General features: G+C 34.9%; 1 protein-coding gene across 3 annotated transcripts in view; it reads left to right on the top strand.

The window, feature by feature from the left end:
- Positions 1–16,269, top strand: part of LOC145249489 (uncharacterized) — a 245,276-nt gene that overhangs the window by 63,262 nt on the left and 165,745 nt on the right. The window contains exon 1 of one of the 3 annotated variants that reach the window (XM_080111093.1): positions 92–197. The exons of the other annotated variants lie outside the window; for them this stretch is intronic. The gene's annotated coding sequence lies outside the window, so the exon portion shown is untranslated. Of the gene's footprint in view, positions 1–91; positions 198–16,269 lie in introns of those variants that run through there. 3 annotated transcript variants of the gene reach the window in all.

The following is a 16,269-nucleotide window of genomic DNA, read 5'->3' as shown; positions in this document are numbered from 1 at the left end:
AAAGTTTGCAGTCCGTAAAGGCCGGCGCGCTTCACTAATTAGCTTTAATATTGCTTAAATAATTGCCATGTTGTGTATAAAAAAAAAAAATAAAAAAAAACGCAAGTAGTAGCAGCAAGAACCACTCGGGTCTTTCAACTTGTTGAGTTACGACGAGAAGAGTTGGATGTGGAGAGTCAAAACATTTCTAGAATTCGGTAAGACACGTTTTCCCCTCCCCCCCCCCCTTCAAAACAACTTTTGTCTGCGATAACTTTCACGATCATTTATTTTCAATCGTCTCATTTTTTTTTCTTACTAAAACACAACCATTCCGTCTGTTCACTTAAAAAAAAAAAAAAATGACAGTTGCTTTTTTTTTTTTTTTTTTTTTTTCTATCTCCATCATTCTACGGATGGATAGAAATGATATAATCTCTGCATTTTGCTTCCGTCTGTATCTTTGATGGTTAGAGGAAGGGTTAAAAACAGTTGATTTTATTTCAATTAAGTGATTTTAAAATGGTGCTTCCACAGACTTTTGCCGCACTAAACCTTAAACTTCGGTTAAGATTGTTAGGATTAGGATTACATGAAAAAAAAAACGGTTCTTATTTGAAATTCAACTTAATTTTAAAAATGTGCAGAAAAAACCGTCATGGAATGAAAACGTCATATTCCAAAAATCTCGTAAAGTGTTCAATTCGTTTTTGTTGTTTGTTTTTTTAATATAGAAAATCATATTTTTACGATTTTTATCGATTGATAGTATACTGTAGCCATTCCAAAACTGATTTTAAAATCTCGGTAGTTTGACTTGAGTTGCCTCCTTTATTAAATATGGTGGATCGAAACACAACGTCTCGCTTCGTCATAAAATTTGATTTTCTTTGTTTTAAAAAATAATTTACATATTTTGGGAATGTGGCATTTTGGCATTATTCCCCCAAAACCTTTTTTTTTACTTAAACAATAGACTACAAAATAATAATAATAATAAATAAATAAATAAAAATTTAAAATTAAAAAAAAAATTAAATTATTTCCCCGGCATTCCGGCCGTAGGAAAAGTTGTCCTCGTTGCGGAGGAGGAAACACTGTTATTGATTAGGACAGTTTTTATTTTTACCCCATTTAGGGTGAAGGAATAAGGATAATCCCCAATCTAATCTTTCCTTTGTGGGGGCGCAAATAAATAGGGAATAAGTTATAGTAACTTCATCGAACACGTTTGAACACCGAAATTAAAAATCGATCAGAAAAAATCACCAGCACCAGCGTTATAACTAAATTGAGGAAAATGTTAGCTAAGGAAGAACGATAACTGAAGCTCGGAATTTTCTAGTTAAAACACAGCGTTATAAATTTGATTTACCGTTCCTCCTTAGCCTTTTTTTTTTTTTTTTTTTTTTGATTTGTGTCTAAAGATGGTGACTATATTTTTTTTTTTTCCGGCCGACTTTCATTTTGGCATTTCACGTGTATGATGAAACTTGCTTTAACGTGGTGTTTTAAATGCTATTATGTCGCTTTTTCGGGACCTACTAACCGCTTGTTTTGCCAGGTTTTTAATGATTTTTTTTCCTGCATCGTACACTCATCTATTGTGCCGCTAGAGACAGATTTTTTTATATTTTAGTCAGTATTTTATATTTTAGAGTGGGGAATCGATTTCCTCTATCAATTTAACGTAAAATGATCACTTGTTGACTATCACGAATTTCCGGCAGTACAATGTAAAAACAAAACAAGTGAAAAAAGCAGGCATGCATGGTCCCTCGTGAGTGCACAGTGAAGTAGGCATAAAAAAAATGACTACGTTCAGCATTTGCCCCTCCCCCTGATTTAGTCCCAAAAGTCCCCAGGGGACGTCAAATCCTGTGAAAATTAACAAACGGTACCGTTTTAGGCCATAACGTATGTAAATTTGAGTTGTGCACCATGCAAAAAAAAAAAAAAAGAAAGAAATGAATAAGTTCATCATTTGCCCCCCCCCCCATTTAACCCCAAAAGTCCCCAAGGTCTGAACATATTTAAATTTGAGTTCAGCACCATGCAAAACTGCTAAATAGACATACTCAGAAAATTTTGGACAAATATGGTAAAATAGTCCCCAAAATGGAGTGTCTTTATTAGCCCTAAAAGAGGCCCTGGGGGCACATCCAAGAGTTATGCCGAAGTATAGACAAACAAAATTATATAGAAATCAGTTAGTTACAACTTTTCAGAAAGATTTATAAAAATCCAAGGCATCAGTTTTTTTTTTTTTTTTTTTAATAAACACAAAAATGTCAATTTTAGCCATTGTAACCCGACGGCACCCCAAGGGGAGCAACCGGAGTTTTCTCGGAAAATCCCTTCTGTTACTTTTTTACTCATATCATGTTTAATGTTTGTGCAAAATTTCAAAAAATTCCAAGGCGTAGTTATTGAGAAAAGTCCACCCTCCTTCTGTTGGGGTACCCAAAAAAAAATGCGTAGCCAAATTTTTATTCATTTCGTACTTGTATGATGTACAAGGTGCCTTCAATAAGTTTCCAGATTTTTTTTCGTATGGCCACTTTTATTGATAGTACACACATGATACTTTTTTTTTTTTAACACAGGCATCACCACTTATCAAGGCCAAGAGGCCACTCAAGGATAAGGGTTAAAGAGTGTACAGTAGAAATTGGACAACATAGTAATCATTAGTAATGAAAATTTGGTAAATTTGATAACTTATATAGAACGGCTCATCAAGAACTTATTTATGTTAGACTTGAACACAACCATATTGTAGTCAGCCGGAAAGCAGGAAAACGGAAGACAATTCCACAGGCGTGCAGTTCTAAGAAAGAAGCTTTGTTCATGGAATCTATGTTTAGGTTTAGGCACAGATAAAGAGTGGGGGGAATTATTGATAGTGTTTACAGCTAGACGAGTGTTTCTTGTGAAAGTTTGGTGAGGGGGGACCATAGACTGAAGCTCAGTCGAACACTTTCCATGAAAATAACGATACATCAGAGACAAACTCGCAACATCTCTTCTGTGAGATAGAGGTTGCAAGGAAGAGAAAAGCACATCTCCTACGAGGCTACGAAGTCTATTTTGAACTCTATTAAGGCAGGACAAGTCCTTTCTAGCAGCTCCTGCCCAGATGTGGCAACAGTATTCCATCCTTGGACGTACCTGGCTCTTATATAGATAGAGAATAGCATCAGCAGTGAGATATTTACAGGATCGATAGAAAGATTCCACCATTTTTCCAGCGGCCTTGGCAACAGATTTGATGTACGTGTTCCATTTTAGATCAGGAGTAATGGTCAAGCCCAGAAGCTTGTCAAAACATGAGGCCTCCTGAAGACGAGAGCCATTCATTTCAATTGATGCCAGATGTGGATCAGAATGTTGATGATGTAAAGAGAGAAGCTTGGTTTTAGATGCATTAAAAGTAACCAGCCACTCCTTTCCCCATTGTACTACGTGCTCAAGATCAGAGGAGAGAGAATTGGAGAGAACTTGGTCGTTTACTGTCTTAGATGTGCTACCATAAATGATAGTGTCATCAGCATAAATGTCTACAGATGATGTAAGGATGTGATTTGAAAGATCATTAATGTAGATCAGGAAAAGAGTTGGGCCCAGGATGGACCCCTGAGGGACACCGGCATTAATACTGTGAGCTTCTGATTTTTGCCCCTCAACTACTACTCTTATGAACCTATCAGAAAGAAATGATTTAATAATTGAGAAGACATTTCCAGCTATACCATAGCTAGAGATCTTGTGAAGTAAACCTTTATGCCATACCCTATCAAAGGCCTTAGATATGTCAAGAGCAATTGCCCTAGAAAGGTTGCCTCCGTCGAGAGATTTGCTAATCCTATGAGATATAACTGTAAGCACATCTGCTGTAGATCTAGCAGAACGGAAACTGAGTGTCACTAAGAAGGTTATTTTTGTTGAGATGGTTGATTACTTCTGTATTTAACACAGATTCCAGCAACTTACTCATGACGCACAGGAGACTTATTGGCCTATACTGAGAGGGGGATGAGCGATCACCTGAATTCTTAAATACAGGGCATATTGATGAAATTTTCCAGGGAGATGGGAAACTATTCTCCTTAAGACAACGTTTAAACAGTTTTGTAAGTATGGGCGCTAGTTCAGGTTGAAGATTTTTGAGTACTATAATTGGAATACCGTCAGGGCCAGTTGCTTTACTGGAATCTAGGTTTTTGATTAGCTTGGCAACATCACGTACAGATATACGTATATCACATAGCATGTTTTCTGATACAGGAGGAAATATTGGGGGTTGGCGGCCTTGATCGCAAAGGGTAGAATTAGCTGCAAAGTTCTTGACAAAGAGTTTGGCTTTGTCTGATGCTGACGAGATTACCTCAGGTCCATTGATAATAGTTGGGATGGAGCACACGCTTCTGTTCAGGATTCTGTTTGCTATTTGCCAAAACTGGTGGGAACCAAGCCGCTGCTCAGCTACTTTGGACTTAACAGATTGAGCATACAACTCTCTTGCGTTCTTTATTACTTTCTTACAATGGTTGCTGGCAGTCCTGAAAGCGGCTTTAGTTTCCATACATCTATTACGTTGGAAGCAGTAGAAAAAGTGATTTCTGTGCGCAATGGCAGCAGCACATTCTGGAGAGAACCATGGCTGGCTGTTAGGTTTTTGCTGAAACTTTTTCGAGGGTATGAAACGGTTAATACCTACAATTAACCATTCCGTCAGGTCTAATACTATAGAGGACACATGCTTTTTAAACATGGAATGCAGAGGTAGATCAGATATAAATGTACGGAAGCTATCCCAGTCAGCCTTAGTGTATCGATATACTGTACGATGGAGAGGTACATCTGGGGACATATTACATTTCATTTTTATCTTAATTGATACAACAGAGTGGTCGGAAGATCCAAGAGGCGACAGAACAGAAACTGAACATAGTTCAGGGCAAGTTGTGAGAAAAAGTCTAGTAGGCTCGCATACTGGCCGTCATTGTCGGGCACACGGGTGGGTTCCTGAACAATCTGAGTGAGGTCATAAGCAATGGAGAAATCATGACAGAACCTCCCCTCATCATCGGTTTTGTTTTAGTGGGTCAACCATTCGACGTTGTGAACATTGAAGTCTCCACATACGTGAATGTTAGCTGAAGGATAAGCAGATAGGACTTGGTCAATTTTCTCAGATATGCTTTGAAAGATAGTAACTCTGCTGTTGTGGGGGCGATAGAGAGTAAATATAAATGCAGTAGTGTGAGCTAAAGCAACCCGGAAGCACATATAGGGTAAGTTAGGATCTTCCCTGGAGATGTCCCTCTCACATGAAAAGCTATCTTTAATATAGGCACATATTCCATGCCCATGGCGATCTTGGGGGGTCAGATTTAGAAGTTAAGTTAGAGTATCCTTTAATTGCGAACTCTTCTAGGGAAATAGCCTGTCCAATGCCAGTTTCACTTAAAAATAAAAGGTCTGGTTTAGTCTCCTGTAATTGGGTTTCAACCTCTGGAAGGTTAGAACATAGACCCCTGATGTTGGAGAAGGAGACATGGTAGTAGGGGTTTACGTTGGAAGTTGGAGAACCGGGTTTAATCGTGTATTTTTTCTTGCAACTTGTCATGATGAAATTTTGGAATTTGTGGACTAGGTCGTCAGATTTACTTAGAACAGGACAGAGAGGGGAAACTAAGAGAGAAAAAGAAACGAAGATTTTTTATTTTTTTTATTTGTAGCTAATGATAAGGTAAAGCCGTAACAATTACCCACTAGTATGGCATCGAGAGGCCCCACCAGAAGCTACTGCATGGTCCAGAATCCATTCACCAAATGGCAATACAGCAGCCCCAGTACTTTGCACCTGCTGATAGGACAGCCTCCTTAGTGTTTAATCTAAGGTTCAGGTCCCTGACTATCAGGCGGATAACGTCAGTCCAGACAAAACGTTTACCTCCAGCACCCTTACTAGTGACATGGCTACAAGGATAGACATAGAAACAGAAAATTTCCGCCATCTCTGCCAACTGTTCGCGCAAAATACTGCCAACCTAGAAAACGGGTATTTCTTCTCCCTTTGTCAGAAAAATCACTCATTAAAAAATGAGAACTGAGGGACAAATAAGAAGAAGCGAGAGTAACAGGAGCTGCCGATAACGCATCCACAATGCGTTTTTTACTCTCCATTAAAAAAAAAAAAAAATTATTAAGTATTCTACTTAATAAAAGTCCAACAGACGTGTTTAAGGGAAAGTATGGTGATAGCTTCCCCTCTCGCGAACTAAAAATGAGTACAATTTCGTAATCTATTTTTGCAATCAACTCGGTAGATAAATAAACATTTATGGACGAGAAAAAAAGCTAGCATTTAATAAAACAGGAATACATAAATTAAATACTGAAATAAAATGTAGTTATTAATATTTGAATCTAAAAATAAAAAGTACGAATTAATATTGAAATCACTTATCTCAACAAAAACACTTCCGTCTCCAAAAATGCAAACTGTAGTGAAGAATTTCAGTTTTAACAGCGTTCAGAAGATTTTTTTTTTTAAATTAACCGTTAAAAGAAAAGCGTGATTTTATTCTGAACTTTAGCTAGTCACGTTTTAAGAAACTTACGATATAAAAGAAAAGCGGATGAGGGGGGGGGTTCTTCCAAAGTTAGTTGGTGACGTTATAAGTAATTGCGAGATAAGATGGAAGCCGGAATTTAGGGGTGGGGACTGAAAAGGATAATATAATTGATTGAGTATACAATAGTCCCCCTTCAAAGTAATCTCCTCCGGCTGCAATGCACTTGTTGTACCGCTCCAACTAATTCTGTAAGGTCCCATGCTAGTCCTCTTGTGTGAGCGTATCAATGGCCCTCCTCACAGTCTTTTTCATCTCCTCAATTTTCTCATAACGACAGCCTCTGATGTTTTCCTTGAGCTTGGGGAACAAGCAAAAGTCACAAGAAGAAAGGTTTTGACTATAGGAAGGGTGAGGAAATGTCTTGATGCACATCTTGGTCAAATAGTCTGTGATAAAGATGGAGTTGTAGATTGGTGCATTTGCGCAAATCTTTCACATCTTCAGTGCCTCGCAAATAATTGTGTTTACAGTTCCCACACTGACATCAAACTGCACACTTATTGTCTCTATAGACACACGACAGTCCTTATCCATGAGATTCTTTATTTGGCCAATCAACCTTGGTGTTCTGACTTTCTTACTTCTCCCACACCTCCCATCATCCCTCACAGACTTCCTGCCTTCCTTGAATCTCTTATGCCACTTAAAAACTAATTCTCGATTCATGCAAGATGGTCCAAAAGCAGTCTGAAGCATTCTATACGTTTCTGTGGCATTTTTTTCCCAAGTTTAAAACAGAATTTTATTGCATATTGTTCTTCTAAAGTGTCCTCATGCCCAGATTGCATTTTTGAAATTCACCAACTGTGATAATGAGGCTTTAGTAGAGTGTATTCCAATTCATACTTTAGCTGTTCATTTGATCACCTGAAATCATAAAAAATGGTCAGTCATCTCATAAGATGTATAGCAATAACGTACTAAATTTTCAAGAGTTTACGACAATTTTAAATGTCTATACAAAAAAGTTCCCTTTATTTTCCATTTTCACATACAAACCTGTCCATATTTATTGTTCATGTTCTTCTTTGCTTAAACAATAGAAATTATATCGAAATCCATATTAAATGTCGGTGTGGTTCTTTGATCTACACAAAGATGCTATCACCATCCAAAATGGCTTCTTCCCAGGCCAGGAACCAAAAATTTATTACATAACATTATAACATAATTTTTGCCCTGCATCTTTTCCTTTTTTTTTTTTTTTTGTGTGTGTGATTTGAAACACTCGTCCTCTAAATGTATGTACCTTGGCCATAATGAACCCCAAAGGCACTAGTTTGCCCATGCAAACGAGTGCAACTTATTAACGCCACCACCTTACTTGTATAGCCTCTACAAGCAATGCTGTAACTTTTCAAAGAAAAAAATTGGCGAAAAAGTACTAGAAGCTCCAAAAATAAATTGAAAAGCTGAATAAAACTGAAAAATAAACACGTTATTCTGCACAAGTGTGAACCTTATTTTCCAAATTTTTTATGCCTATGATTATTTATTCCCCCCCCCCCCCCGAAATATGTTACAGCCGCCGACTTCCCCTCCCCAAAAATTAGTTATTACATAATAATATTAAAACTAATATGATTATCACTTGCATGATTTTCTGCCCGGAATTTGGTAACTATCAAGAAATGGGTGATCATTTTTGTTAAATTTATATATGAAAGTGAGGTACTTGTACAGTTTAATGAAGACATTAAAAAATGAAAATATTGAAAAGGTTATATTGTACGTATCCGTTTTGAACTGAAGATCTCTGAAAAATATTTCTCTTAATTTGATCAAGTAGTTTCTTTTTTACAGCAGAAAAACACGTTTTTTATGACAGCACGTTCAAGGTAGTCATCTTGGAATATTTTGAATACGCCACAGGAAGATAACTCTGTTTAAAGCGCCGACACTCCCTCAGCATCTTTAATACTAGCTTTTCTTCCTAAAAACCGAACCTTTTGCTCGGTATCGTAACAAATTGATTTTTCGCTGTAAAAAAAAAAAACTACTTGATAAAGTTAAGTGAAATTTTTTTTCAGAGAACTTCGTTCCATAACAGATACGTATAATATAACTTTTTTTCCGATATTTTCATTTTTTAATGTCTTGATTAAACTGTATAAGTACCGAAAGTGATCCCCACTTTAGAATCTAAAATAATGATTTCTAAACTAAAAAAATACACAACGGAATTCTGCAGTCTTACTAATCTTTAGCACCTTCATTGTTCATTGGTTGGTCAGTGGTTGTTTCTATTTCCTTTTAAGGTTCGTCCGATTGGCCAACAGGTAAACCAATCACTGCTCCCTTAAGGGTCACGTGAGCAAGTCTACATAAACTCAAACGCAGTCAGTGTAGTAACATTTCCTTTACTGAAAGGAAGAAAATCCTATTCTCTTTTTTATTTTACAAATAAATAATTCAACAAAGTGTATTATCTGTTCTAGTCTCTCAGGAGGTCATCCTCCCAGGAATTGCCTCTTCCTTTGTAAGGTCAGTTTAATATATTGCTTGGTGAACACCAACGGTATTGATCATAGTTACATTTGAATCCCGTCTAAAATGCTCCCTTTGAAGGAGAGCTAAGTTACTCCATTATAAACTGATGATGCGTTTAACTTTGCCACATAAATGCATAGGCATGAAACGCTTATTCTTCCCATCTGATGTTGTTTCGGGATTGTTACATATTACAGGGTGGAACGATAAAATTGTCACCCAAGAAAAGACAACATTTCATTTCCGTTTGATGAAAACCGGTTTTCTTTTTTTGTTGCAGGCTATCTAATAGTTGGCCAGTTGTGTACGAATCCATAGAGAGAGCGATAGGCGCCTTCCATCATGTCTGAAAGTGACACAATGTTCAACTAAAGGAAGAATCTATCAGACATGTGCATGCAGTGTGATGTATGCAAGTGAAACTTGACCATTAAGGGTCAAGGACATGTGTACCACGGTTCCCCAAGTCAGCCCATAAACACATGGACATGCACCCCAGCAGGGTGGTCTGTTTTTCCAATCCTGCTTCACAGGACCAATTGGTCGTCTCCAGTCCCTAAACACTGTGGCTAATCTTAAGTTCCTGTGGCTACACTTTTATCTTCATCTAGTGATGGACTCTTCAAAATGTAACCAGACACTTACTTGTTACTGAAACTAACACTCTGGTGCTCAAGGTGTACAAAACGTACATGACCCTAAGTCTGTATGGCAATTATCTTTAGCACACTGGCTGGCCATTCATTGTCAGATGCTGTAGTTTGAGTTATTTTTGTAGGTGCTTTCATGAATGGCTGATTGTGGTTTCGGTGTTGTAATTAACTGAGTTTTTAAATCTAAGCAATTCAATAACTCAGAAATCATTTTCTTGTAAACGAGAATAATTATTCATAAGATATTTCAGAGTATACTTTGTGTAAAGGAAAGTTAATTCTTCAGGTTTTTAACGGTTTCATGATGTAGGATGTTTTCAACTTAGGGTCGTTCAGACAGCTTTTCAGTCAGAGGAGTTTTTCAACTTAGCTCTTTTGTGTAGGTTATCTAGCCCAGAGCGAGACCAAAACTGAGGTATGTATCCTTTGATGCCCAGCAAGCAAGTTCTCTCTTGATTCGTCAAACACAATGGTTTCTTATGAAACCTTAATTCCGACCACCATCTCTTTGGGATTAGCATTTCCTCGTCTATCATTTGAAGATTACCCTTTTCCTTCTATTGTTTTTCTCTTCTCTTTTCTTTCTTTTCCTGAAACTTTTTCTTTCTCTCTCTCTCTCTCTCTCTCTCTCTCTATCGCCCTCCCACGCTCTTAAACCTCTTTTTATTCTTTCCCTCTTTATATTTAGATAACTTACCATATATATATGTGTGTGTGTGTGGAAATATGTTTCTTCAATTATATTTCACTATTTGTTTATACTAATCCTTTAATTCATGGAGCTCAATGTAATTACAGAGCATATAACAAATAAATAACAAACGTCTATATTCCAAATTTCAAGATGTTGACCATCTTACCGTTTATTTTTTTAATTCAATTAACATGCACAATTCTTTACAGCATCTGTTTCATAGCGCAGAATCATTCATTTAATTATTACATTAATCAATTAATTTAACTTATCAGAAGGACAAGCACTTATCAATTTTAAAAGAAAATAAAGGCATATGGGCATGATTACAAAATTCGAAATTTGGGAGAGAAGTTGCAATTTACCTTTTTTCATTTTATTACACCATCTTATATATATATATATACAAATGAAACTTTTGAATTGCATTATGAAAATTAAGAATATACAATAAATTCATTGTTTGACAAGGAATATAAAATTAAATTTTTTCCTAATTAAATATTACAGGAAAAAACTTTAATTTTTTGTATTCCTTGTCAAGCAATAAATTTATTGTATATTTTTTATTTACATAATTTAATTCAGAACTTCCATATATAGTACTGCTCTATCTCGCATATTGAGCTTTCTTTATCTAGCTGGGATTGTCTTATAAATATTGATATTAATATTTATATGGACTTTAGGTTTACAGTATTATACAAGCTGTAATTCGAAAACATTTTAAAATCTCAAAATTTCATTTATATATATATATATATATATATAATTGCTAATTCCTACCCTCTGATGAGAAGGAAAGTATTTCTTCGAAACTCTGCGGATTAAGGACTATCCATTTATCTAGTGTTTCCTTTTCAGATTAAATATGTTTTTAACTCATTTCAAAGTGTTTTTTAACATATTTTAATTGTTTTCTCATATTATAAGCTCTATTTCCTATATTGTTTTATCGAGCTTTTACATCTGGCTGAGATAATTTTATAAATATTAATTCTGTAATATTTATAATATACTTTAATTTTACCATCTTGGATCATTTTGGGAAATTTAATTGTAATTTTTATTTTATTTTATTTTATATATATATATATATATATATATATATATATATATATATATATATTTAAAATAAATAATATAAGTATTCATTGAATCGTGTTCCGTCATCTAATACTCATCAGAGTGGCTATATCTAGCAAGATTCGAAATCGGGACCCCATGGTAAAAAGTGTAACCCCCTACCACTAGGCTATCTCGTACGACTGAATGTATCGCTTTTTTTATTTCGATCTTATTTGTTTTTGTTTTCGATATTTTTTTAATGAATTCAATGATATATACGAAAGTGTATTTTTACATAAATGCGAGTTGGGAATAATTTTCCCTTTAACAGATTTTGGTACCCCCAAATGGAAAGCGGCGTATGTATTATTTTTAAAATATAATTATCCACTGACTTCAGTCCATTCCACTTGTTCTCAAAATACAGTGCTAAAATTTTGTATGAACTTTTGTTATAATAAGGTACAGCAAAGTAAGTATTATGGTCTCCGTTCGTTGCACAGTAAGGGATTAACAGGGCTTAGTATTTAATACAAAAGCAAGCTTCAAAGTCCAATATATAGATAAGTTTTTAAAAAAAAAGCCCAGTATTAAAGATAAGTTATGAAAATGGCTACCTATTTCTATCCCCGTAATGAGCACTGTTGAAGTAAATACTAAAAATCAATACATAAAATATTATATCTCCTAGCATTATGTATATATGACGTATGAAAAGTGTTTGCGTTCTATCATTTAGGTTGAAAAGCGGGGTTATGTTCTTGGTGTGGTCTGCATCATTAAAAAGATGAAGGGAAAGAATTCAAGATAATTCTTTAAGTATAACTCAAATTTTGATTTCTTTTAATTATTGAGACTATTATTGACTAATTGGAAAATATGTTTTCTCAAAAACTTTTCTTTTCCGGACGAGCATTTAGATTTCTGAGTTTGTGAACCTGAATCTGTTTAATCTTTACAGCCGAATTTTTCACAGCTTTTATATTTATGTAGTTTCCCTGTTGGATTTTTCATGTTGGATTTTTCATGTTGGATTTTTCATGTTGGATTTTTCATATTGGATTTTTCATGTTGGATTTTTCATGTTGGATTTTTCATGTTGAATTTTTCATGTTGGATTTTTCATGGATTTTTCATGTTGAATTTCCGATTGTAGATTTATTGATTCTTTTTATGCCATTGGGATTTCTGGATGTTTATTTGTGATTCCAGGTTTCTCGATTCTATTTATGCTATTTTGATTTCTGGATTTCGATATGCAATTCTGGATTTCTTGATTTTATTTGTGCCATTTGGATTTCTGAATCTCGATATGCAATTCTGGATTTCTTGATTCTATTTGTGCCATTTGGATTTCTGGATCTCGATTTGAAATTCTGGATTTCTTGATTCTATTTGTGCCATTTGGATTTCTGGATCTCGATATGCAATTCTGGATTTCTTGATTCTATTAGTGCCATTTGGATTTCTGGATCTCGATTCGCAATTCTGGATTTCTTGATTCTATTTGTGCCAGTTGGATTTCTTGATCTCGAAATGCAACTCTGAATTTTTTTATTCTATTTGTGCCAGTTGGATTTCTGGATCTCGATTTCTTTTCTTTTGTCAATATTGTAGTAATTAATTAAAGTAATTTAACAAAAAACGATAAATTAGAAAAAACTTTTTTAAATATTTAATTTTCAATGGATATGATTCAAATGAAAATGATTTATATTCAAAATATGCAAGTTATGTATTTTGAAAGAATGTTTAGATTTGGCTTAACATTTTGCTTGTTTATAATAAAATAGAAAAACACGAAACATTGTTTTCTATGAATCTTGATATAATCTAGCAAATATTAGAACGATACATAAGTTTTTGCTGATTTAAAATTTCATCTCGAAAATGAAAAAACAGTGTTTTAGAACATATTAATGGGGGAGGGGGGACCAGCGTTGCCCGATCGTAAAATACAGTTTAATATAATATATATTATAATAGTCAATAAAAAAAAAAAAAAACACGGACTTGGATGCCATCAGCCAAAATTTTGTTAGCCAAAAAAAAAAAAAAAAGAAAAGAAAAACTAATAAAAAAATGCCACGTGCTGAGCACAAACTTACACAACTTAAGTTTGTAAGTGAACATGTTATCTATCTGACCACGATGACAGATGTCATAACGTTGCAAATTTATCTTTTTAAAATGAAACAACGAATCGACCGTTCGCACATGCACGATTAACAAACACTATTGAAGCAAAGGTTTTACCTGACTCCCCCCTTTCAAGCAAAACGACCTTTCTACTTGAAACCATTGATGTTTTTTCTAATTTTTCCATATTATGTGTCCAACATAGTGGTACCACGTTCGTGGCACTTTGAGGCGGATGACAAAAGTTTTTAGAGGACATACAAACACAAACACACAGATTTATGCCCGTGCGTTTGGAGGTGTGTGTGTGTGTGTGTGTGTGTGTTGAGGAGGGATAGATCAAAAGAACCCTGTTAAAAAAAAAAAGACGTTGGCCTGGTGTTTGGAGTTGTAAAAGAAAAACAAATTTTAGTAGGAAGGTAGGCTTGAACTCTGAAGCCTTGACGCGAAGGTGGAAACGAAAGGGGAAAAAAATCCTGAGACCTAACCATCTCGGCCATGAGGGGAGAGGAAGTGGGAAGCGTCTTAAGTTAACGTTTATAAAGTGAAATTGACAGGTGCGAGGAAGTTAAGTCGCGTGATGTTTGACCTTGAAACATGACGCAGCTGCAAGTCAGTTTTTGCTTTTTTTATACTGAACAGTGTAACGAAAACGCGGCGATCGAAAAAAAAAAAATCTCAAATAGTGTGTAAAAGTTGGGCAAATTAAAAATAGATGCGACCTCCAGTCATAACCCGTACATGTTATCATCTAGATAGACTATAAAAAGTTTTAAGAAGGAGTGAGCCGACCAAGAAGCCCGGCGAAAAAAGCCTTTGGTGGACATACACAAAAATGCACACACACACACACACACACACACACACACATTTTTGCTTTTATGCTTTTATATATATAGATTTGTTCATAACAATAACGACCTTTGTTCTCTATAATTTGATTCTATCTGCCAATGAACTTATACATCCCTCTTTGATGTGAAATATTAATCTAACTCATGTTCAATCTTCTCTTGTGATGGTAACCTAAGGCCATTCTAAGTGGTTTTGTAATCTTCGAAATACATGAGAATCTGAAGGAACTAGGTCAAGAGAATATGCAGGGTGGGTCAGCATGGATAAGAATATTGCAGAAAAATTATGATTGATGCTTTAAATCATATGAAAAAGTGTACATAATATTAAGTATTGCACTTAATATAAGTGCAACTGACGTGCTGAAGGTAAAGTATGGTGATAGATTCCCCTCTCACAAACTGAAAATGAATAAAAATGTCAGATCTATTTATGATATATTAACACTAATTTTACATTTAATAAAACAATAAAAAAATATAGATTAAAAACTGAAATAAATATAATATTAGCATTTCCAGCTAAAAAAAAAAGAAAGAAAATGTTTGCAAATTCACAACTTATCTGCTAAAAGAGTCCATCTTCAATGCAAACAATAACTCAATAACCCTTATCCTCGGGTGGCCTCCGAGCCGTGATAAGTGATATGTTTAAGTTATATGTTAAAATAATAACAATGTACATAAAATAAATTGCACAAACCGGCAAAAAAAATTTTGCACCGACCTGATAGTTGATGTGATTTAAGTTGGACCAGAAAAAAAAAATATACGCCTGTTTGAAATGGCAAATCTCAAGAATAGAAAACAGGCCTTTCATTTAAATACCGCTATAAGATAAAAATAGCACAAACTCTCAAAGATTAAAAGCCAAAGTAGAAAATTATACTTGTATACATTTCATTCCATAAAATATATACATATATATAATAAAGGGTCACCACTTACCAGGGCCAAAACCCACTCGAGGATATGGGTTAAAGAGATTGTCAATCAGATGATGAACAATACTATGAGAGAATTTGAAAAGAAGTATTTGTTGACATTGGACCATGTTGTTAGCAGTGAAGCAGTTTCCCTATTGATGTGATTGCTAATTCATGGCATGTTTGTCTATGGATGTCCTGGTTCATGAAAGTATGGTGGCCTCTAACCGACATTATCTTATAGTAATCTGAAGTGTTCATCTTGATGAATGGTTGTGATAATAGGATAAGAAATTGTAATAATCATGAATTGTGTTTACAATGCAATAAATCTATATATGATAATGCTGCGTTTGGAGTTTACTGAAATGCAGTAGTATTTATTTGGGATTTAGCGAATGTGAAACTCTGTATTTGTGTGAATAAAAATCGAACAATCAAAACTGTACAGATACATCTAGCTCTTGTAATAATTCGATATCATATTTGTATGTTTTCAACAATGAAAAGTTTTGTTTTTTTTACTTCAGAGTCACCACTTATCAAAACCCGAAAGCCTCTCGAGGATAAGGGTTAATGAATCTTCATGTAATCTGCATTTAGATTTAGGCACAGTTAGAGAGTGGTGGAAATTGTACATAGTGGTTGTAGATAGTCGAGTGTTTCTTGTGAAAGTTTAGTGAAGGGAAATCATTGATTGGAGTTCAGTCGAGCACTTGTCATGACAATAACAATAGAGCAGAGACAGACTTGTGATGTTTCTTTTGTGGGAAAGAGGTTGCAGGGAAGAGAAAAGGGCATCACGTACTCGGTTTCAAAGTT

This window comes from Euprymna scolopes, chromosome 28, assembly GCF_053919585.1.
Source record: "Euprymna scolopes isolate OS-2025 chromosome 28, ASM5391958v1, whole genome shotgun sequence".
In the NCBI taxonomy this organism is placed as follows: Eukaryota; Metazoa; Mollusca; class Cephalopoda; order Sepiida; family Sepiolidae; genus Euprymna; species Euprymna scolopes.
The sequence above is the reverse complement of the archived record's forward strand: the minus strand, read 5'-3'. Positions and strand labels throughout refer to the sequence as shown.